This window comes from Myotis myotis, unplaced genomic scaffold (assembly GCF_014108235.1).
Source record: "Myotis myotis isolate mMyoMyo1 unplaced genomic scaffold, mMyoMyo1.p scaffold_m19_p_3, whole genome shotgun sequence".
In the NCBI taxonomy this organism is placed as follows: Eukaryota; Metazoa; Chordata; class Mammalia; order Chiroptera; family Vespertilionidae; genus Myotis; species Myotis myotis.
In genome coordinates, this window is record NW_023416335.1 from 44,487,760 (window position 1) to 44,510,655 (window position 22,896).

General features: G+C 36.5%; 1 protein-coding gene and 1 pseudogene across 1 annotated transcript in view; both read right to left on the minus strand.

Annotated features, from left to right (window-relative positions):
* GPC5 (glypican 5) overlaps window positions 1–22,896 on the minus strand; it is a 1,310,602-nt gene that overhangs the window by 927,798 nt on the left and 359,908 nt on the right. The gene's annotated exons all lie outside the window — the stretch shown is intronic.
* LOC118649643 lies at window positions 8,155–9,319 on the minus strand (annotated as a pseudogene).

Genomic DNA, 22,896 nt, shown 5'->3' on the forward strand with positions numbered 1-22,896 from the left:
GGCCGCCATCTTGGTTGGCAGTTAATTTGCATATCGCCCTGGTTAGCCAATGGGAAGCATGTCAGAGGTATGGTTAATTACCATGTTTGTCTACGATTAGATAGGATAGGATCATATGGGCCTCAGGGATTCATCTACAGTTATGAAATAAAAGAACTTATGAAAGAGAGTATGCAAGCAGAACATTAAAAATGATGCAGACTTCTCTAGACTAACACACATCAGGCTGTTACTGGTAGAAATTGTTCTGATATATATTCTCTTAATTCAGAAATATATCCCATGCTTGAAATTAATACTTGAATAGTGATAAATATTTAAAAGCATCTAACTATGCTTTTAAAAAACATAAAAGTAAAAATATATAAATCATGTGTGACTAGGTTAAAAATTGCAAAATTCCTCCAATGGCATATATGGGATGGTTTGAACAGAAAATATATTGTAAATATGAAATCACGTGGTAAAATGTGGTTAACACTCATTAGAAGAGAACAAATGAGGCCGGTTTCCCTTGCAGTCTCATATTTTGTGTATGTAATCAATCTATTGGTTTATTTTATTCTCAGGAGATTTTAGAACAGGGTGATCTGACCCACTGCAAACGTCATTATATCCTGAAGCCCTTAATACAGTGTTCCCAGGATTTATAACCAGCAGTGGACATTGACAGCTGCACCTTCCCTAACCTGGTTTAGCCAGCCTACTCCATCTTCCACATATATTTTCATTCATTCGACTGTTATTGAGTATCTCCTATGTGCAATGCATTGAGCTAGATGTCAAATAATACAAATGGTTGCCAAATAGAAAGATAAGTAAGATAAAGTCTCTGATCTCAAAACTCCTGAAATTGAGTAAGGGAGATAGCAATAATACAAAATATAGTATCTTAATAGATAAAAGTGGGAACAAATTTAAAAAAAAAGAAAAGAAAAGAAACCCTGGGGAATACTTCAGGAAAGAGTAGACATTGAGCCGAGTCCTGTCACTTGACTGTCACAGGCAGAAATGGGGGGAAGGGATTCTAATTCAATAAAGTGGCTTGAATTATTACAGAAAAGAATGTATGTGTAGGGCAGATCCCAGGCATTATGAATAATACAGTCTTGGTAGCACATGAGGAAAAGACGAATCTAGAAGGAGACAAGTTATTTGAAAGCAAGTTCCATCACCATTTAAAGAAGAAGAATAAATAAAATAAAGAAAAAGAAGATATAAAAATAAATAAGCAAATTCCAGACCACCATAGGGGGCTTTAACTACCATTAGCTCCAAAATCAGTGAATTGTGTATGAACTCTGTTTCAGTAAATTCTGAGACTTTCATGATGATACTAAGTATATACCATTTTAAAAGACATCATAGCCAGCCACCCCATTTCTTGTAAATCTTTTACTCTCTCATAACACATCATAGCAGGCAGGGTTAAAAAAGTTTAAGTCTCCAGGGCAATAAAACATAAATAATTTTGGTACAGATTACAAAACTATGAGTTGAATTAATTGTGTATGCACACATTACTAAAGTTCTTATTTCAGACCAGCATAGTAGGCTAACATGTGTAAATTAATTTCTAAACAGAAAAACTAGATTGTCTTCCCAAAGCACTAGATGAGATCAAAGGATTGTTTGAAGCAGCTTATTTCCTTTATATTCAGGGAACTCTTTCCATAAATTCATTTGCTAATATTTAAGCAATTTTTATTAACTTTCAGTCACATGGAAACAAAAATGGAGTTATGGTCCCACAATTCTGCCCCCACCCAAAAGCAGCCAGAAAACAGCAATGTTCAGTGCTGATATGGATGCAAAGAAATAAGTTTTAATGAATATCTGGGGGGTGGGGGGAGTGAAAATTGTTAGAACCCTTTGGAAAATCATGCATTAAAATATCAAATGTTCAAACAATATAAGTGTAAATATAAAAATTTGAACAATCTTATAGAAATCACAGTATATGTATACAAAGATGTGTATGCTGTTATTCACCACATATTGTTTGTAGGAGGAAAAAACATAAATGTTAATTTGGACAGAAATGACTGAATCAAGTTAGCAAAAGCATATTATTGAATGCTATTCAATTACTAAAAAGCATGAGTGGGACATTTCCACATCAACTTTGGGAAAGACTATTCAGATACAAAATTGAGAAAATTGGGGTTTAATGAATAATATATGGAATAATCACATTTTGTAAATATTATCACTAACAAAAGTCTGATCAGCATATATCATGAAGGGGCATAGGAAACATGGTAGAATGCTATAGTTCTTGTTATTAACATGATAGCTTTTGAGATAATTTTTTTAAAAATTAAAAGAATGAAATACATACTAGCATTTTACTCCCGGTTTCAAATCTATTCAATGATAGGAGGTCTGTGGAAAGAGCAGGTAGCCCACATTATTGATAAAAAGAAATGTTGGCCATTATCTTCAAGCTTCTTGACTCACTACCACCCTTTGATTCTTAGAGATGAAAATGTCTCCTAATTTATAGAAAGAAAATGAAGGCCCCTGACTAGGAAATTCATCATCTTCCTACCTATTATGTGCAAATTATCCATATCCATCCCCAGGCTTTTCTCCCATCCTAGAAGAATGATTGTCCCCTCCCCACCGAAACTAATGTCTACATATCTCTATGCACCTTTAATCTTCTCCTACACTAGTTCAGACTGAGTTCAATATTTACATTCTACCCAATCCTTTCCTTCTATCTGTAAACATACATTAATCTCTCTTTACTTAAAAACAAGACCAAAAAAAACAACCCACAATCTCTTTTGAGCTATGTCTTCCTCCTGGAGCGTTATTAAAATTATTTAATAATCAATATTGCACCACTCTAATAACCAGCCTCTCTGCTCCCGTTGTCACCTCCTGCTAAGTGTGTCTTCTTAGTTTCAGCACATTATTTTCTACATCTGCCACATCATCTTGCTGCTCTGCTTTGGTGAGTCAAAGGTTTTATCTTAGCTTTCTGGATTCCTGATTTAAAACACTCTCTCTCGGTAACCACATGCATGTCACTTTTTCACATACCATCATGACATCTAAAATCATAGCTCTGTCTCTCATTTCTCTCTGGAGATCCAGACTCAGAGTCCCCCACTGCCTGCTCATCTGATTAGATCCAGTTTACACTTTGCAGCAAAGAGGATTCCACCTCAGAGCAAGGTGAGTATGGCATAATAATTATCTAACCACACAAAAGTTATTACTATGGAATACTGTTTAACAGATTTAGGCAGGTGCAAGAGTTAAAGGGCAGCAGAAGTTACACAAATCTTACCAAAATGCAACTCAGTGTAGTGTTCTACAGCTAAGGAATGTTGGAAAGCCAACAGACTCCGTGGACTAGGAGCTCATTGGGATCATTAACTTGAGATGTGGTTTCCTTCCTTTTTGTTAATTTAATGTTTCCCTTGTGGCCTTATAGGCTAATGCAGCTTCAGAAGTCCCTGCCAAGGTCTCAGACTGTAACTTACACAGAAGACGCTGGGTTGTTAAGCTAAGGGTCTCTGGATAAGCATCTCGGCTAACAAGCATAAAGGTGAACTTGACCCATATTGTCATTCAGGGAATACCTTCCTGATTCCCAATAACAGAATTATATTTGAATCTCACACATGAAAGGCAAAAAGATATAAAAGTTTTGATTAATTTTGCTTTCCTGTAGAATGGAATCTTGACAAGGGTCCTGTTAAAATAGGGTTTCTCTTGAATAGCAATTTAGACAGTCATTTAATTTATCAGAAATTTGTGACAGATACTAACAATTTAGGAAATTTTAAATTTACTTCAGGAGTAAAAGAAATACATGTATTTTATTTGAAATGTTGAATTAGCATATATCACAGTTTTAATTTCTGATATAAAGAGTTAGAAAAAAGCCTTCAATTATTCAAAATCTTCAAGCTATTCGATATGGCAAACTTATTCTAGAAACCCAAACAATTTAATTGACATATATCATTAAAGCGATTTATTTCTATTTGAATATGACAAAAATATTTACAGTAGTATATAAAATGGTTTGAATACAAATATTTTTCCCAGTTGGCAAAAAAAAAAATCTATCACTGAGAACAAAACTAGGGATTCTAAAAAATATGAATGTAAATATAGTGGCAAATATGAACAAAAATAGTCTTTTATTAATCACTAGGAGCCCGGTGCACAAAAATTTGTACACTCGAGGGGGGTCCCTCAGCCCGGCCTATGCCCTCTTGCAGTCTGGGACCCCTCGGAGGATGTTCACCTGCTGGCTTAGGCCCGCTCCCTGGGGGATTGGGCCCAAGCTGGCAGTCAGACTTCCCTGCTGGTAAGTGGACAAGCAGGGAGCAGACCTCAGCTGCAGTCGGACATCCTTAGTGCTGCTGAGGAGGCAGGAGAGGCTCCCGCCACCACCACTGTGCTGGCAGCCATCAGCCTGGCTTGTGGCTAAGCAGAGCTCCCCCTGTGGGAGCACACTGACCACCAGGGGGCAGCTCCTGCATTGAGCGTCTGCCCCCTGGTGGTCAGTGAGTGTCATAGTGACCAGTCATTCCCAGTCATTCTGCTGTTAGGGTCAATTTGCATATTACCCTTTTACTATATAGGATAGAGGCCTGGTGCATGGGTGGGGGCTGGCTGGTTTGCCCTGAAGGGTGTCCTGGATCAGGGTGGGGGTCCCGCTGGGGTGCGTTGCCAGCCTGGGTGAGGGGCTGATGGGTGTTTGCAGGCTGGTCACACCCCCTTCTGGGTGGGGGTCCACACTGGGGTTCCTGGACAGCCTGGGTGAGGGGTTAATGGCTGTTTTCAGTCTGGTCAAGCCCCCCCAGTGGGGACCCTCACCCTATGGAGGTTTGGCCATCCTGGGTGAGGGGCTGATGGCTGTTTTCAGGCTGGCCACACCCCCCTTAGGGTTAGGGGTCCCCACTGGGGTGCCTGGCCAGTTTGGGTGAGGGGATGAGTGCCATTTTCAGGCTGGTCAAGCCCCCCGGCAAAGGAAGCTCCCAGCCTCTCCCTTTTTTCTTTCTTTTTTTTTTTTATTCTGGGATTTATTTACCTTCTATAATTGAAACTTTGTAGCCTTGAGTGGAGCTCAGAGCCAGCTAGGTTGGACAAGAAGCTTGGCTTCCTCCATTACCAGGGGCAACCCAAGCTTCCTGCTCACTCCAGGTCCGTAGCCACGGCCGGCTGAAAGCAGGTATCTGGGGTTTATTTATCTTCTATAATTGAAACTTTGTTGCCTTGAGTGGAGCTCAGAGCTGGCCGCGGCAGGCAGGAAGCTTGGCTTCCTCCATCACTGGGGCAACCAAGCCTCCTGCTTGCTCCAGCTCTGTGGCTGCCGACCGCCATATTGGTTGGGCTAATTTGCATATAGTCGCTGTGACTGGTTGGTGGGCATGGCCTGAGGCATAGCAAAGGTACAGTCAATTTGCATGTTTGTCTTTTATTAGTGTAGATAACATAAGCCTCAAAATAGATCTCAGATGAAATTTAAAAGTGCATCCAAATTTACCTTAAGATTGTATTAGTATTTATGTTGTAAAATAAATTCATGATTAAAGAGCACCCATGATTTTATAATATGTATTTGTTATTCATATTTTTCCATCACCATTTATCATCCCTATACCCTCTTCTACCTTCCCTCCTCTCCCACAATCATGACATTGTCTATGTCCATGAGTTTTTTCTCAATTCCTCTATTGTTACATCAAAAAGAACTAATTTTTGAATCATTATAATTATAATTGAAACTAATTAATAGTAATATGAATAACTATATTTTGGGGAGAATAGGTATTTTGCACATATTGCTGGAACTAAATCTGCAATGATGTCAAATATAAATGCACAGCCCTGTTTTAGAAATAAAGCAAGATAATGTTATGTAATGTAGATTTTAAAATATTTTCATAAATTTAATGTAACCCTTTAGGGTATGAAACTGAAAAGTTTAAATAAAAAAGAAAAAGAGGTCAACTTTTATCATAAATAATTTATTGGAAATTGATATAATAATAAAAATGTAATAATACAATAACATCAGTCTCAGTGATAATATCAACCTCCTAGATTTCTCTTTGTCAAATGGTATACCATTTAACAAGATTCACTAATAATTTATTTTTGCTGCATTTGATTTATCATTATAATTCTCTCTTTATCCCACATACATATTTAGTATATATTATTATTCAATGTTTTCTATTTACAACATTAAAAGAGTATTTACTATTTATATGTTTCTGTGAACAATATTGAAATATATTCTTAGTATTTAGTATTTTCTTCAATCTGGCTTCCCCCCATCAGCACTTACTCACCGCCACTTCAGATGCATTTGTTTTAATCATTAAAGAATCTATAAAACAGTATAACTACAAAGGTTAAGACTTTAATAAACGCTGTGTTTGAGATACTAGGAAAGTTGTAGATCTAACAAATTTATGGTCAAAGTCTTTCACTTCCTCTGTTTATACAAGATTTTAGCTAATTTCCTCTTCAATTAATGTAATATGATTTTTTATTTTCTAAACAGGTAAATATGCTTTTTTCAAAAATTTTGGATTAATAGTCAGGGTTCTCCAAAGGAACAGAATAGGATGTAAATAGTAATGGGAAAAGTTAGAAGTACAGTTTTACATTTTAATTATTCCTTTTGATGTTATTTCAAATTTATAGTAAATTTTCAAAAATCATAAAAAGACTCTGGTATACCATTTAACAAGATTCATTAATTATTTAATTTTGTTCCATTTGATTTATCATTCTAATTCTCTTTTTCTCCCACACACATATTTTAATACATATTTTCTAAGAACAAGGGAATTCTCTTATTTAACCATATAACAATTATCAAAATCAGGAAATTTAACATTAATATAATTCTATCCTAGTGATTTCCTTCCTGTTTATTCTCCTCCCCCCACCCCACCCCCCTCACTAACCCCCCTGAGTCCAGGATCAAATCTAGAATCCTGCATTTAGTTGCCATATCTTTTTAGTACAATTTATTCTAGAAACAAGTGTTTTTCAGCTTTTCTTTGTCATTCTTCCTCTTGACATTTTTCAAGAGTACAGCTACTTCTTTAATAGAATACTCCTCAAGATAAGTTTAACTGTTCTTTTCTCAGGATTAAAGTAAGTTTAGGTCCTTTTGACAAGAATGTCACAAAATTACTGTGTCTTTTAAGATAACATATCATCAAGCACATGACGTCAGTTCATCCCAATATAGATGATAATAACGTTGATGATTGAATTCAGGTGCTGTACACTGGCTTCATGAAATATAAAATTCACATATGCTTTCTTTGTAATTAATAAGTACTATTGCCCCTCATCAAAATTCTACCCACTAGTTGTAGCACAAATTGATAACTATTGGATGAATCAATTGTTACTAAGATAGCTACAATATTGGTTTTCTAGCCTCTTCATTTCGTCTACATTTATTTGTTGATATTCTATTGCAGGGGAAAGCTATTCCTTCTTTCCCATTTTTTTGGTTCATTCATTTATTCATTCATTCATATCAATTTGCACTCATTAATTCTCATTTGGATTTGATTTTGTATTTTTTTTCTTTATGGCGTGTTCTTTATTGAACTGGTCTTAAGTCAGTGTACAGGTAAGCCCTGGGTTGGCTGCCTCCACACCTCAACCCACTCTCATGGGGGTGGGCCAAAAGCCTTCATACATCTCAAGTTGGGGACAAAAAGAAGGGGAGGGGCACGATGGCTGGTTATTCAAAATAAGACAAAACAAAAAGAACAAGTATAAAGGCGAAGATTTAAAAATTTTGGATTACATAATTTACACAAAAGCAATGCCACCACCCTCCCCTGTATGAACTCCGGGAAAGACTGGCCCTTCTTAGGGAGAAGTAGGCAGCCTTTGAGCAGGCAAGGGACTTCCTGTAACAATGCTTCTCACGATTTTTGCAATGACTATTTTTTTTTTTTTTAAAAAGAACAATGTACAAGCAAAGTCCTTGGCCACACTGTAGAACTTGAAGATGCTCACTTCAACAGACTGCTGTCACATTCACTGCTCCAGTTTTTAAATCCTGAGTCAAGCAACAACAAAACATCTAAACAAACAACAAAATAAAATAAACCCATGCCAACCTCTTCTTATTTTCTGCACAAGTTAGGTTTTGTCAAGAAGCAGTGCAACCAAGTAACAGTCTGCCAAGAGATATTTGCAGTGGACGGTGGAGAGGCCCGACTCGTCATACTCGTGCTTGCTGATCCACATCTACCGAAGGTGGACAGTGAGGCCAGGATGGGGCCACTGATCCACACAGAGTACTTGCTCTTAGGGGGCGCAAGGATCTTGAGCTTCATAATCATGGGGGCCAGGGCCATGGTCTCCTTCTGCATCCTGTCGGCTATGCCTGGGTACATGATGGTCCCACCAGATAGCACTATGTTGGCATAGAGGTCCTTATGGATGTCGAGGTCACACTTTATGATGGAGTTGAAGGTAGTTTCATGGATGCCATAGGATTCCATGCCCTGGAGGGAAGGCTGGAAGAGGGCCTCAGGTCAGTGGAACCACTCGCTCCTTGCCAATGGTGATGACCGACCATCAGGAAGCTTGTATATCATCTCCAGGTAAGATCTGGAGGCTGCAGTGGCCATTTCCTGCTGGAAGTCCAAGGCAATGTAGCACAGCATTCTTTTTTATGTCATGCATGGTTTCCTGCTTGGCTGGGATGGAGAAGCTGTAGCCAGCTCTGTAAGGATCTTTATGAGATAGTCTTTCAATTCCTGCCAGCCTGGTCCAGATGCAGGCTAGCATGGGGAGGGCTTCCCTTCATAGGTTTGCACAGTGTGAGTGACCCCTCACCAGAGCCCATAACAATGCCAGTGGTTCAACCAGAGGCATATAGGTATAGCTCCATCTGGATGGCCACATATATGGCTGGGGTGTTGATGGTCTCAAACATGATCTGGGTTGTCTTCTCAGGATTGGCCTTGGGGTTCAGGAGCACCTCAGTGAGCAGGATGGGGTGCTCCTCAGGGGTGACATGCAGCTCATTGTAAAAGGCGTGATGCCAGATCTTCTCCATGTCATCCCAGTTGGTGACAAGGCCGTGCTCAATGGGGTATTTCAGGGTCAGGATGCCCCTCTTGCTCTGGGCCTTGTCACCAATGTAGTAATCCGGACCCATGTTTACCATCACGCCCTGGTGCCAGGGGCACCCCATGATGGAGGGGAAGACAGCCCTGGGGGCATCCTCACCCACAAAGCCTGCTTTGCACATGCCAGAACCATTGTCAACCAGGAGTACAGCAAGATCATCATGCATGGTGAGATGGAGGCAGTGTGGACGGGAAGTTAGAGAAGCAGCAAAGTAGAGGGGCCTGTGCTGGCAGGTTGACATGGCCTGGGCAGGGAACTTGTATTATTATTGTTTAGGAAACTGAAATATACAAGATTCATCTGTTTGGAGCCTCTTTAATCTGGATCTTGTGTGCTTTTAACATTCTCCCATCATTCTTTGAGAAATGCTTTACATTCTAGCATTTCTAGCACCTTGTACTTTCCCTGTCTAGACCCTGGACTCTCCATTTCTCCAAGGAACCCTTATTACTTTTATTTAAAAATAATATTTAAAAACTAGGGTCTTGCCCTAGCTGGTTTGGCTTAGTGGATAGAACGTCGGCCTGTGGACTGGAGGGTCCCAGGTTTGATTCCGGTCAAGGGAATGTACCTTGGTTGTGGGCACATCCACAGTGGGGGGTGTGCAAGAGGCAGCTGATTGATGTTTCTCTCTCATCAATGTTTCTAACTCTCTATCCCTCTCCCTTCCTCTCTGTAAAAAAAATCAATTAAATATATATTTTTTAAAAACCTAGGATCTTCACAATTGATATGCAATTGCTCTTGATGTGATATTACTCCTAGGTACTCACAACAGAGTTACAAAGAGTTTGTATGCACATGTGTCTGTGTCTGTCTATTTATCTATCCTCTACACACCTTTATATATATCTACAATATATTGAAAAATCATGAATGATCATCATTTCAATTCCCAGTACAATGCAATGGAATTCATATTATTCTTCCCTTGTCCATATTAGTATTACCATGTCTAATATTTGGCAACTGGCTCCCATTATCAATGTATTTACTCACCAGATGATCAAGTCTAAAATAACAGCAAATGGCTTCAGGATTGCTAACACATTCCACTGCAATATAAAACAAATTCTACTAATTGTTCAATATGTGTTCACAATTATGTATGTATTAGAGCATAGGGAGTGAGTACTTACATACAATGAAATGCACAAATCTTTATATACCAATGAGTTTTAGCAAACATATACTCCTATAGTCCATATTCCCATTTAGATTATACCATTCTAAACCTCAGTCAGAACATATGAGTTACTCCACTGCATAGAAACAATTGGCTTGATAAGTCTTTTTGAATGTAGTTATTCTAATGTACTAGTATGTGAAATGGTATCTCATGGTTTTGATTTACATTTCCCTAATGACTAATAACTTTGAGCAATTTTTATGTGCTAATTAGCCATTAATATATCTTCCTTTGTGAACTAAGTGTATATTTAAGCCTGTTTTATTGGACTGTCTTTTTTAAAAATATGTTTTTAGTGATTTTGAGAGAGAGAAGAAGGGAGAGGAATAGAGAGATAGAAACATCAATGAAAAAGAAACATTATGGATTGGCTGCCTCCTGCATGCCCCCTAATGGGGATTGAGCAACCCAGGCATGCTCCCTGACTGGAATTAAACCAGTGACCTTTTGGTTCATGAGTCAACACTCAACCACTGAGCCACACCGGTGTGACTGTACTGTCCTTTTAAAATTACTAATCTGTAGTATTTCCTTATATTCTAGATAAAAGACCTTTGCCCAATATTGTTTTTATACATATTTATTTCTGTATGTGGCTCTGGGCTCATTTTATAAGTGTTTTTAATGAACATACATTTATTTTTTAAAATTTTAATGGCATTTTTAGCGAATAGAAAAATTTAGTAGCACTTTTAATGTTATTGCTATTACTTTCTATATTAATCTAAATCAATAGTTATATATTGTATTCTTTTAAAGTTTTACATATTATATACCATGTTTAAGCCTATGTATGATCCATCATGAATTGTTTTTTGTATATAGTGCGACACACACATGCACACACAAATATACATTCAATTGAATGGTGTTCTAAAACTATATGATGACATGAATTGACATTAAATTTATTTGGCAACTTTGCTAAAAATTCATTGACCTTACTCTTTTTTCGGCACTCTAATTGTCTATTCTAATACTAATTCTAAACCATCCTAAACACTGTAGCCTTAATTTATATTTTGATGTCAGGAAGTGTAAATCTCTTAATCATAGGCATCATTTTAAATATTATTTTAATTATTCCATGTCCTTTATAGTCCCATACTAGAGGCCTGGTGCACAAAAATGTGTGCACTCAGGAGAGTCCCTCAGCTCGGCCTGTGCCTTCTCGCAGTCTGGGACCCCTCAGAGGATGACCACCTGCTGGCTCAGCCTCACTCCACAGCGTATTGGGCCAAAGCTGGCAGTCAGACATCACTCTGGCAGCCCGGAAGCCCTCGAGGGATGTCCACTTGCCAGCGAGGAGCAGGCCTAAGCTGCAGTCAGACATCCTTAGTGCTGCTGAGGAGGCGGGAGAGGCTCCCACCACCACTGCTGTGCTGGCAGCCATCAGCCTGGCTTGTGGCTGAGCAGAGCTCCCCCTGTGGGAGCGCACTGACCACCAGGGGGCAGCTCCTGCATTGAGCGTCTGCCCCCTGGTGGTCAGTGTGTGTCATAGTGACCAGTCATTCCCAGCCATTCTGCTGTTAGGGTCAATTTGCATATTACCCTTTTATTATATAGGATAGAGACCTGGTGCACAGGTGGGGGCTGGCTGGTTTGCCCTGAAGGGTGTCCCGGATCAGGGTGGGGGTCCCGCTTGGGTGCCTGGCCAGCCTGGGTAAGGGGCTAATGGTTGTTTTCAGGCTGGTCACACCCCCTTCAGGGTGGGGGTCCAAACTGGGGTGCCTGGCCAGCCTGGGTGAGGGGCTGATGGCTGTTTGCAGGCTGGTCAAGCCCCCCCCCCAAGTGGGGACCCTCACCCCATGGAGGTTTGGCCAGCCTGGGTGAGGGGCTGAGGGCCATTTTCAGGCTGGCTAACCTCCCCTCCCCCCAGCAACGGAAGCTCCTAGCCTCTCCTTTTGTTTCTATTTTTATTATTATTATTCTGGGATTTATTTACCTTCTATAATTGAAACTTTGTAGCCTGGAGTGGAGCTCAGAGCCAGCCAGCGGGGGCAGGAGGGAAGCCTCCTGCTTGCTCCAACTCTGTGGCCATGGCCGGCTGAAAGCAGGTATCCGGGGTTTATTTATCTTCTATAACTGAAACTTTGTTGCTTTGAGTGGCACTCAGAGCCGGCCAGGAAGCTTGGCTTCCTCCATCATTGGGGCAACCAAGCCTCCTGCTTGCTCTAGCTCCATGGCTGCTGGCCTCCATCTTGCTTGGGTTAATTTGCATATAGTCACTCTGATTGTTTGGTGGCAGTGGCTTAAGGCATATCGAAGGTACAGTCAGTTTGCATGTTTGTCTTTCATTAGTGTATATAGATTTTTGAATCAATTTCTCATTTCTGTTCAACAGGTTGTTGCTGAAGTTTTCATTGACATTGCACTCAATCTATATATTAATTTGGGGGAAATTGACATCTTAACAATATTGAGTATCCACAGATATAGTATTTTTCTCCCAATTATTTAGATAGAATATTTGGTCGACAGGTATGATTTTTCCTATAATATTTTACAAATACCTTTCCATTATCTCTTGTCTTATAATGTTTTTGAAGAAAAGTAGTTATTGTTTCCCAGAATGTAATGCATCTTCTTTTATCTAGTTCCTTTCTAGTTTTCTATGCATCTGTACTTTTTGAAAGTTTTTCTCGGGTACATTTAGGGAATTTATGTTTCCTTATGTCATGCTTTGAGTTCCTGATCTACTTTGTTCTTTAAGCTGTTTTTTACCACACTCAGGAAATTTGTTTTCCATTTCCTCAACTACATTTTCTAACATAGGCTTTTCCTCTGCTTTGGCATATCCGAATACATGTAGAGCAACTGTGCCACATGCTCCTGGCCACTGAAATGGCATTTTGTTGTATGTTATCCGAACTTGGTTTATTAAGTCATTCTCTTTTCTTCAGCTAGGATAAATATTATTGATCTGCATTCAAATTTACCTACTCTTTCCAAACCTGTCAAAAATATTGTTAAAACCTTGTAGTAAAAGTTTAATTTAGATTTTATTTTTAAATTTAAAATAATTTCCATTTGGTTCTCTTGATATAGATAGAAATGGATATTTTACACTCTTTTCTGAATAAAAACTTATTTTCCTTTAAGTGCTTGAACACATTTAATATAGGCACTTTAAAGTCCTTATCTGCTTATTGCAAGATGTGGACATTTCCAGTTTATGGTTTATTTAACACCTTTCTCTTGACTCTACATTCCGTTGCTCATATTTCTTTGCATGTATATTCATTTTTTATCTTGAACTGAACTTTGTGAATATATTATGAATGCTGGATTCTGTTATCTTCCTCTGAAAAATATTGTTTTTAGTTATGGCAAGCAGTTAACTTGGCTGCACTAATTCCAAGCTGTTTCCTTATGGTGAACAACAGCTACTTTCACTACACTACTAGTTCTTTTGGGCTTCCAGCTGTTATGCAATTCTGGGATATCTAAAGTCTCCCTCATGAGAAGGAACTTAGCACACTTTGGGGTATTAATTTGGCAATCTCTATCAATGTTTCAATGCACACACCATTTAACCCTGTAATTTCACTTCTGGGTATTTATCATGTAGATATACTGAATGAAGGATATTCATTTGTATTGAAGACAATATACAGACAGCATAAATGGCCACCTATGGTATGAAATTAGTAAATTACTCATTTGTAATTTAGAGCCATTTTATGTGATCATTAAGATGAATGGAGGAAATGGGTCAACTTTATATATACTGACATAAGAAAATGTCAAAAGTTATATTAATCAATTAATACAATCAACTTACAGAATAAATAAATAAATAAATAAATAAATAAATAAATAAATAAATAAATAAAGTCTCCCTCATGTAAGCACCGTTAAGGAGTGAGCCAAAGATTTGATAAGAGTTTATATACAGATTTGATGGTTCTTTCTTCTGTGGTCCTCCCCTTATTGGATTCCCCTCTCACTTTCAAGCCTGTCTTATGGACTTAAACATCATCATTTAACTCTTCAAGCCAGTAAGACCATAGCTTTTGGCTTGAGTTCTAGCCACCTAGTATCTTGTGACTTGTGAGTGCCCTCTGATGATGAGCCTTATAAATATGAATCTCTCCCAGCATAATTCTCTTCCGTTAAGGGTCAAATCCCTGCAGTCTCTGATTTCTTTTGATCATTTTCCTGTGCATTGAAATAGCTGCTTTTATATTTTCCCCTGAGTTTATAATTTTTAGTTCCAGCTTTGCTGCTATTACTGGAATTGGAACCAAGTGGTTCACTTTTTATTTCAGTCATCATAAGGCATTATGATTCAAATATTTTCAATCTATAAAAACTGTCAGCTCTTTTTCTTACTCTGCCAGGAACAGTGCTACGCTATATACTATACATACACATTTGCTTTGACACCACGCACAAGCATATAATTTCATTTCATTCTAAAAATAATATTGCAGATAAGCATATTTACCCCATTTTACATTGCAAAAAATTAGGCTGAGAGATACTGTTGCTTGAGCAAGTTTTAAAAGCTTGAAACAGAGTAAAAATCAATCACAGTCATGTCACACTCTACTTCTGTTCATTCTACCTCCCCCTTTAAATAAATACATCTTACATCTATAATTTGAAAATGTTAACACCATTGATGAGTGCTGATTAAGCAGTGTAACTTGTGGTTAAGGTCAGGGGATTCAGAATCAAACAAACTTGATTTTTAGTCCTTCTTCATTGCATATTCCCTATATAAATGGTCAAAACTACAAAAGAGGATGATAGCAAAAGCATAAAATTGTTGTGAGGATTAAATAGGCTATCTCATGCAGCATATTTGACATAAATAAAAAGTACTCCATAGATATTAAATTTTATAATAACTATTAAACTAGTTTTATTTCAAAATACTAAGGATGTAATCTTCCTGAAAAGACTTTAAAAAATTATCTCATAATATATTTATTCCAGACTTGATCCAACACAGCTGCATAAATAATTCCAATCATACAAAGTGGGAAGGAGAAAGGGAATGAGCATTTATTGGAGGTATATTATGTTCCAAACATTGAGATAAGCATTTAAAATATATTATTGTGTTTTATTCTCATAACACTCTGGAAAGTAAATATGACTTCCATTTTTCACAGATATGGAGACTAAAGTTTTGAAAACTTAAAGTAATTTACCACCATCATAAACTATTAAGTATCTCAGTCACTCTTAAAACCTTAATCCGTTATTTCACTTCCCATGTTACAAAATTAGATTATTATGATCTATAGTGAGTAGTGAGTCTTATAAAACTCTTATTATTAAAACACTGTCTGGTGTTTAAATGTTTTCTGGACTTCATTTCCTCGGTCTCTCTCCTTCCACTCCCCTCAATTTAATGTCCTAATTTTCTTCCTTCAAAATTTCATGCCAACATAATAGAATTATAACTTGATCTTTCTGTCTTTCTCTGTATCCACTTACTTCATTTTTATTGGATTGGCTCCAAAATGTAGTTTTATGATCCTCAAAAACGATTCACATAGCACATAATCACATATTATATTGTTTTAAGCACTGAGAAGAGTGAATTAGACTTACACACTCTTATCCCTTCCCTGAAGGTTTTAACTGCATTGGTTTTATTAAATCATATATGGACACTTACTATTTTACCTAGCTAATACATTCTGTACTCGCCTCTTCCAGGTAGTCCTGAAGAATGATCTCAGTTAGAATACTACAGAACATACACAACCATATCAATACCTCAAAATGGTTCAGCCAAAAATGATCTTAGAAATAGAATGATACATGTCATATCAGTAATATCAGTAATAAACATCAGTATGAAATGAAAGGACTAAATAGAAATGAAACAGCAATCAAATAAAGGAGTAGGGATTCAGTTACATATAATTATAATAGACAAAAGGTGATTATGACATTGGATTGTACTCAAAAGTACTTTATTATACTACAAATTTGTTTTATGCAATTTATGATACATTCTATAGTTTGAGACATAATTTTTAGAGAAGTTAACAAAAGATTATAGGTTAAAATGAACTATTTATCTCAACTTGCAGAAAATAAAAGATACAAAGATGGTACATCATTGATCAGAAATACGAAGAAACTACTTCTAACTTCAGCTCTGCCTTTCTTTAAGATCTAAGGATATTCTTTAACAATTATTTGACCAAGTTGAAGTTGGATTATCCATTTAATTTCTTACACACTTTTGTTATTGTATTCTAATCTAGGATTGATTATCTGAGGTCTGCTGAGTCACAATTAATATCTGTGGAGCATCAAGCAGACAAAAAGAACATATTTTGTTAAGAATGTGATTTTTACATGCAGGTAAAGGCTATGGTGAATGAACCTCTAAGTCTATGAATACCTACCTGTATTTGCAGTTTGGGGGATAGTATCATAACATGAAACTTTTGACAACATACACTGAAAGGACAGGTTCATAAAATACATTTCCTTAGTTCCCACTTTTTCATAGTTCATCAGTATAAAACTTGTGTTAGTGCTACTTCCAGAGTTTGTTGTTTCATCCCTTTTCTTCTTAGTTTTCCTTCCTCATCCCTTTACAACACTGAATCCAATCTCTACATTGGTTTAGTAGATGTCAGAAACTAAATACTTAAGAAATGTCATCCTTGTTTAAATAAATGATTCTCTGATGCTTTTAATTGCTAATGACTCTTAAGAATACTTCACAGACATGGGGGGGGGTGTGTAATATTAAGCTCAAAAAGATCTTGGCTTTAACATATGTATCCTAAAAGAAGTTTCTAAAACTTATAATAGAGAGCAACCTAGTCTTAGAGTCAGAACCAGGTGATTTTGACCGAGTATGGGAACATTCTAGGCTGGAGACACTTGAGATTATCATTTTCATTCTCTTGCAACAACAAGCTCTTCTGCTTCTTATGATCACAATTTAGCAGGAATATATCATAATAGTTCAGAATATCAATATTTGAGGTAAATGACTCAGATCAACTCTCTGTCATTCCTACGCACTTGCCTGGCCTTTGACAATTTCATTGAGATTTCAGCCCTTAGTTTCTCCATCTGTAATAGTTCTATCTTTTACAGTTGCTTCAAGGATTAAATGAGATAATACATGCAATGGCAAGGGCAGGGCTGAGGCAATGGCAATCCCTCAATGCGCTTGGTATTTGGTATACTCTTCCCTTGGAGATTCAGAAAATATATAATGAGAGGGAAAAAAGGGGGAATATTATTGATACCATACCCTCCACTTCCACTGTCCTCTTATATCTATCTACTCAAATAAATCCAACAAGTCCTAGTTCAAATTCTATTATATAACAACTCTTTCACTTTTCCGAACTCCGAAATATTTGTTTGTTATATTATCTGTTTTGGAAAGAGAACACATACTATTTAACAGCATGTTAAAATGTTTTATATATGTATCATTTATCCCCAATACATTTTTAATATTCTTAAGAGGAAAAACTTCATCTTATATTGTTTTTAGACTTTCTTGGGGAAAATTAATTCTTTGGCAGAGCTCTGTCTGCACTGCAGAGTACAGGCATAGTTGAGTTGGTAGAACACAGAGTGGGGTTTCATAGATGTCTCTCTCAAACCACAAATAAAGAGCAAGTGTGTCGTCTCCAGACCTCCCAGCATTGAAGTCATTCATGTCACAGTCAACTTCAAGCCGTCAATCATCGACTTGAGCTGTTTGTAGCACTTGAGCCCCTGATTCATATGTCAGGAAAAGATGGACAGACAATGAAACTTGCAACACCAATGAATTTCAACTGACTCTTTTTGTTTTTAGAGGAGTGAGGGAAGATGGAATTGAATTTGTTTCACTTTCCTTTGAAGCCATGCACATAGAAAAGAGACAAGTTCTGAATGAGATAAGACATAAAGCACTAAGCTTCACACTTGAACATATTTGGTGAATATTGCCAGTGAGGCAAGTTATATAAATCTTTATAATTACAAGATAGTATTAAAATCTCACATAAAAGCCTTTTTTTTTTAAATACGCTAGGAGGGGAAAAAAACCCACAGAATTTCACAACTAAAGAAAATATTTTCTATTTTGCATGTATGCGAACATTGCACCTTGGTTTTTACTTTAATTCCTTTTTTCTTGCATATTTGAAAATCCAGACATTTCCATTTATAGCCACAAGTGCAATAATCCCATAAGCATATTAACAAATTGATTTCAGCAATGTAAACAAAGGATCATAGGTAATGTTTAAGTTGAAGTTAGTCTAGGAATAAAGATTGGTTAGCCTTAATCAATTAGTATAATTAATCATATAAAGAGGTTAGAATGAATCATATTATTATCATAATGCATTAAGAAAATCTATTTTCATAAAATTCAACATCCATCCATTATAAAAATTCCCAGAAAACTAAGAGTAGAACTCCCTTTATCTAACATAAGATATAGCTACAGAAAACCTCACATTTATTGGTGAGTAACAAGCTATCCACTTAATTTTTGAATCAAGATAAGAAGAACTGCTATCTCCACTTTTACCCATCACAGCAGGAAGTTTTAGACAATGTGGCAAGGCATGAAAAAACAATAATATGTTTAAGGATTTGAAAGGAAGGGGAAAAAATGACATTTTCTCAGGTAATACTATTATATAAAAAAGAACTTATAGGCATATTTATATAATTAAATAAGGAGTTCTACCACATTGTTGGCTATAAAACGGGCACTCAGAATAAATTCCATTCCTATTTACCAGCAAAAGTAAGAAAATCAAAATTTTAATAAATTATATTAACACCAATCAATGTGAATTTGTAGATTCTTATAACAACTATAAATATATGTGGCACACATCATCTGAGAAAATTATAAAATTTTACTGAAAAACATTAGAGAAATTAAAAGGGGTTAAATAATCAAGATATATATACCATATTTATTGTTTGAAAGTTGAAATAATGTAAAGAAGTAAAAACAATATAATACCACATCAACCCCCAAAAAATTTAGCTGAATTTGACAAGTTGATTTTAAAATGTATATAGAATTGCAACCATCAACACACTCTTGAAGTAAAACAGAGCTCAACTAAACATAGACACTTATTATAGAGATCTGCTAACTAAACTATGGCATTACCACAAGGACAGATACTTGAACCAATGGAACAGCATAAAAAGCTCAGAAACAGATCCATTTATTTATGAACACTTGATAAAGAGATATATACCACTTTAGAGTAGTGAAGAGAAACAGGCTTTGCAGAAAGGAATCCACTTAAATAGAAAATGAAATAACCAGGACTTACATGACCCTCTGTATAAAATTCAGTTGTAGGGGCAACTAAATTTTACCTATATGTGAAATACATGCCCATAATACTTTGAGAAAATTGTGCAAGGGCATGTCTTTATATGCCAAGGTAAAGACAAGTGTTTTTAAAACCCAAAAGCACTAAATCATAAAGTAAATAATTGATGAAATTTACTTTGTGAAAATTGATAACATCTGTGCATCAAAATTCGCCATGAAGAGAGTAAAATTATAAACCACAGTATGGAAGAAGATACTTCTTTAAAAAATATAATTTAAAAGGGACTAGAAAAACAACAATAACAAACCTCCTACAAGTATAAAGAAAAAGACAAGACAACCTTGAAAAAATTGGCACTTTACAAAGAGGGAATACAAATAGCCAGTAACCAATAGGAATGAGGGAAATATAAATTAGAACAAGGAAGATACCACCACAGACTTACTGAGTGAGCAAAAATTTTTAAATCTGACCATACTATGTGTTAGCGAGGATGTGGACAACAAGAAGTCTCATTTCATGCTGGTGATAATAGAAATTGGTACAACCTTATTGAATGCCATGTGGCATTATCTAGTAAACCCAAAAGTATGAAAAACTTACAATCTAACAATTTCACTCCTCAGTTATACACTGTAGAGAAACACACATATGTGCAACAATATATTCACTCAAGACCTCTCAGTTCTGGCAGTATTGTTCCTAATAGCCTCAAAATGTCCAGCAGCAGACTAGATCAATAAATTGTGTTGTAGTCATAAAATATTCAGCAATTAAAAATGAATAAACCACAGTTGCACATCATTAAAATACATGGATATTACAAACATAATATTGAGTATCAGATGTCAAATACAATGTAATGCATACAGTATGATACTTGTTCAAAACAGGTAAAACTGTTTATTTAAGGATGTCTACATAGATTAAATATATGTGTGTGTGTGTGTGTGTGTGTGTGTGTGTGTGTGTGTGTGTGTGTGTATGCCAGTAAACGATTCTCAGTAAAGTCAGGAATCTTGTTTTCATCTGGGGAAACAGAGGGTTTTACACTGGCAAGAGGCCCGTGTTTCCTTGTGGGGATGAATCTACAATGCTGGCAAAATTCTATCTTCTGAGTTGATAATGTCAACACGAAGTTCACTTTAAATGCATTCATTAAGTTCACATTTATGTTTTATTCTATGTCAGGGATGGGCAACCTTATTGTGAGTGCGTGCTAAAACCAGCAAAATCTCTGACTCAAAATTCTTCTGCGTGCCAACCCTAATTTTTTGAGAACATGTTACGCCTACTTGATATCTCTTAAGTCATACGTATGTGAAGAACCTTGAAGAAATAATAAAATTCATTCGAGCGACAAAAACACAGTATATGATGATGAAAAATACATTTATTTCTTAATGTATACATGTTCAATGGTAGTCCGACAGAAAACTTTATGGCTCCGTTTGATATCATCAGTGGGACTTTTGCTGCTGCATCACTGACGACAGAGATTTTACATCAGGTTTATAATTTGTGACCTTCAGAGACATGCACGAGCTACTACTTTCATCCGTCGGGCTACTCCTATTACGAGACTTAACAAAATTCATCACTGAGAACAAAGATTCACAGGCGTATGTGGATGAAACCAAAACACTGGTCGGATCTAGGAAGGCAGGGAGAGTTAAGGCAAGCATAGACATTGCTCTTCCCCTCTCTTGTCAATCCATGTCTATGGGCTTTAAGATAACTTGTTATGTAAAATTATTTATTTATCTAAGATGCACTTACACTGAATTTATCTGAAAAATAAAAAAGTCGATATTAAGAAAAAATTGTAAATGGAAGATTATAAAAGAGGGTTTCGCGTGTCAGCAAAAGTTACTGGCGTGTCATGTTTGGCACGCGTGCCAGGGGTTGCCCACCGCTGTTCTATGTATTATATTTATGACAAATATAAATTATTTTATAACATTTTAATAATTGCAGCTATGATGCAATTTACATAAAAGTAATTTATTAGGGTCATTTTAACAATATCAGTTATGTATAAGTATCACTACTCAAAATACATAGAAATATGAAAACTTGAGTGGTGCTTGCTATTTGCATCAATGAAGTCTGATGCCATTTTTGTTCCGTTGTTATTGTTGAAAGTGGATATGGCCCAGCAGTTGTGCTTCACAGGTCACCGGACATTCCAATCCAAAACAATGAACAAATAAATAATTTACAGAACTCAGAAGCAAACAATATGGGGCTTGCCTTCAAATCTCTCTCCAGCAACTGCAATTTAGAATAAAAAATAAACAACCTTCCCGTGTCATGTATCAATTGTGTTTGGCAACAATGTTCCCCAGATGCTAAATTCTAGTCCAGAGTTGCAAATTTATTTTCATAATGTATCCCACTAATCTGGTTACAATAACGTCCTTTTAGGTAAAATGTTCCTTAAGGATTTATAAGCCACAAGTATATTTGAAACTAAAATATTATTCTCCTAGCCAGGATTATAAACACAAATCCAATCATAGGTTAAAAAAAAAAAAGACGTGAGTAGCTTACATAAACCAGGATGAAAACTAGTCAGAAGAAAATGAAAATAAAATGTTGAGAAAAAATTATTGATCACATAAAGTATGTTGAAGGAATAGAGAAGGCTGCAGGATTTTATTTTGGGTGGCTTGGGACTGACATTGATCAGCTTAAATCCAATTAGTTGTGTTTTTCTATAGTTTAAGTGTTTCCAGAAAATAAAAGTAAAGCCTTCCATCTGGACCATTCAGCAACTTCTCTTTTCTAATCTGAAATACTTTTTTATTAAATGAATACAAGTACTACAGAATGATCAGGTTGTATTTAATCTTCTATTTTTTTATTCCCCCCAAAAATGCCTATCTTCTTCTCATACATAATTTCCCAACTCCCCAAACTGGTGCTGTGGATTCTGAAGCATGCACTTGACTCTAAACAGGTTGATTGTTCTGGGAAAGAACTCCCACCTTTGACTATGGTTTCATTCCATCTGATGCAATGGTGCCATCTACAGACACGACTGCACATTTCTACAAGCTTCCCAGAAAGGATTCAAAATAAATGCTGTAAGGAGGATTCCAAAGGATGTAGTTCTCACCTTGGTTCTTCAATTTTTATAACGTTTGTTCCTTTTGTACTACGATACATTGTAAAAACAATTCAATCCAGTTATGTACCATGAAAATGAATGCAAAACCCATTCAATTATAATCCAGAAGAGTTCAATCACTA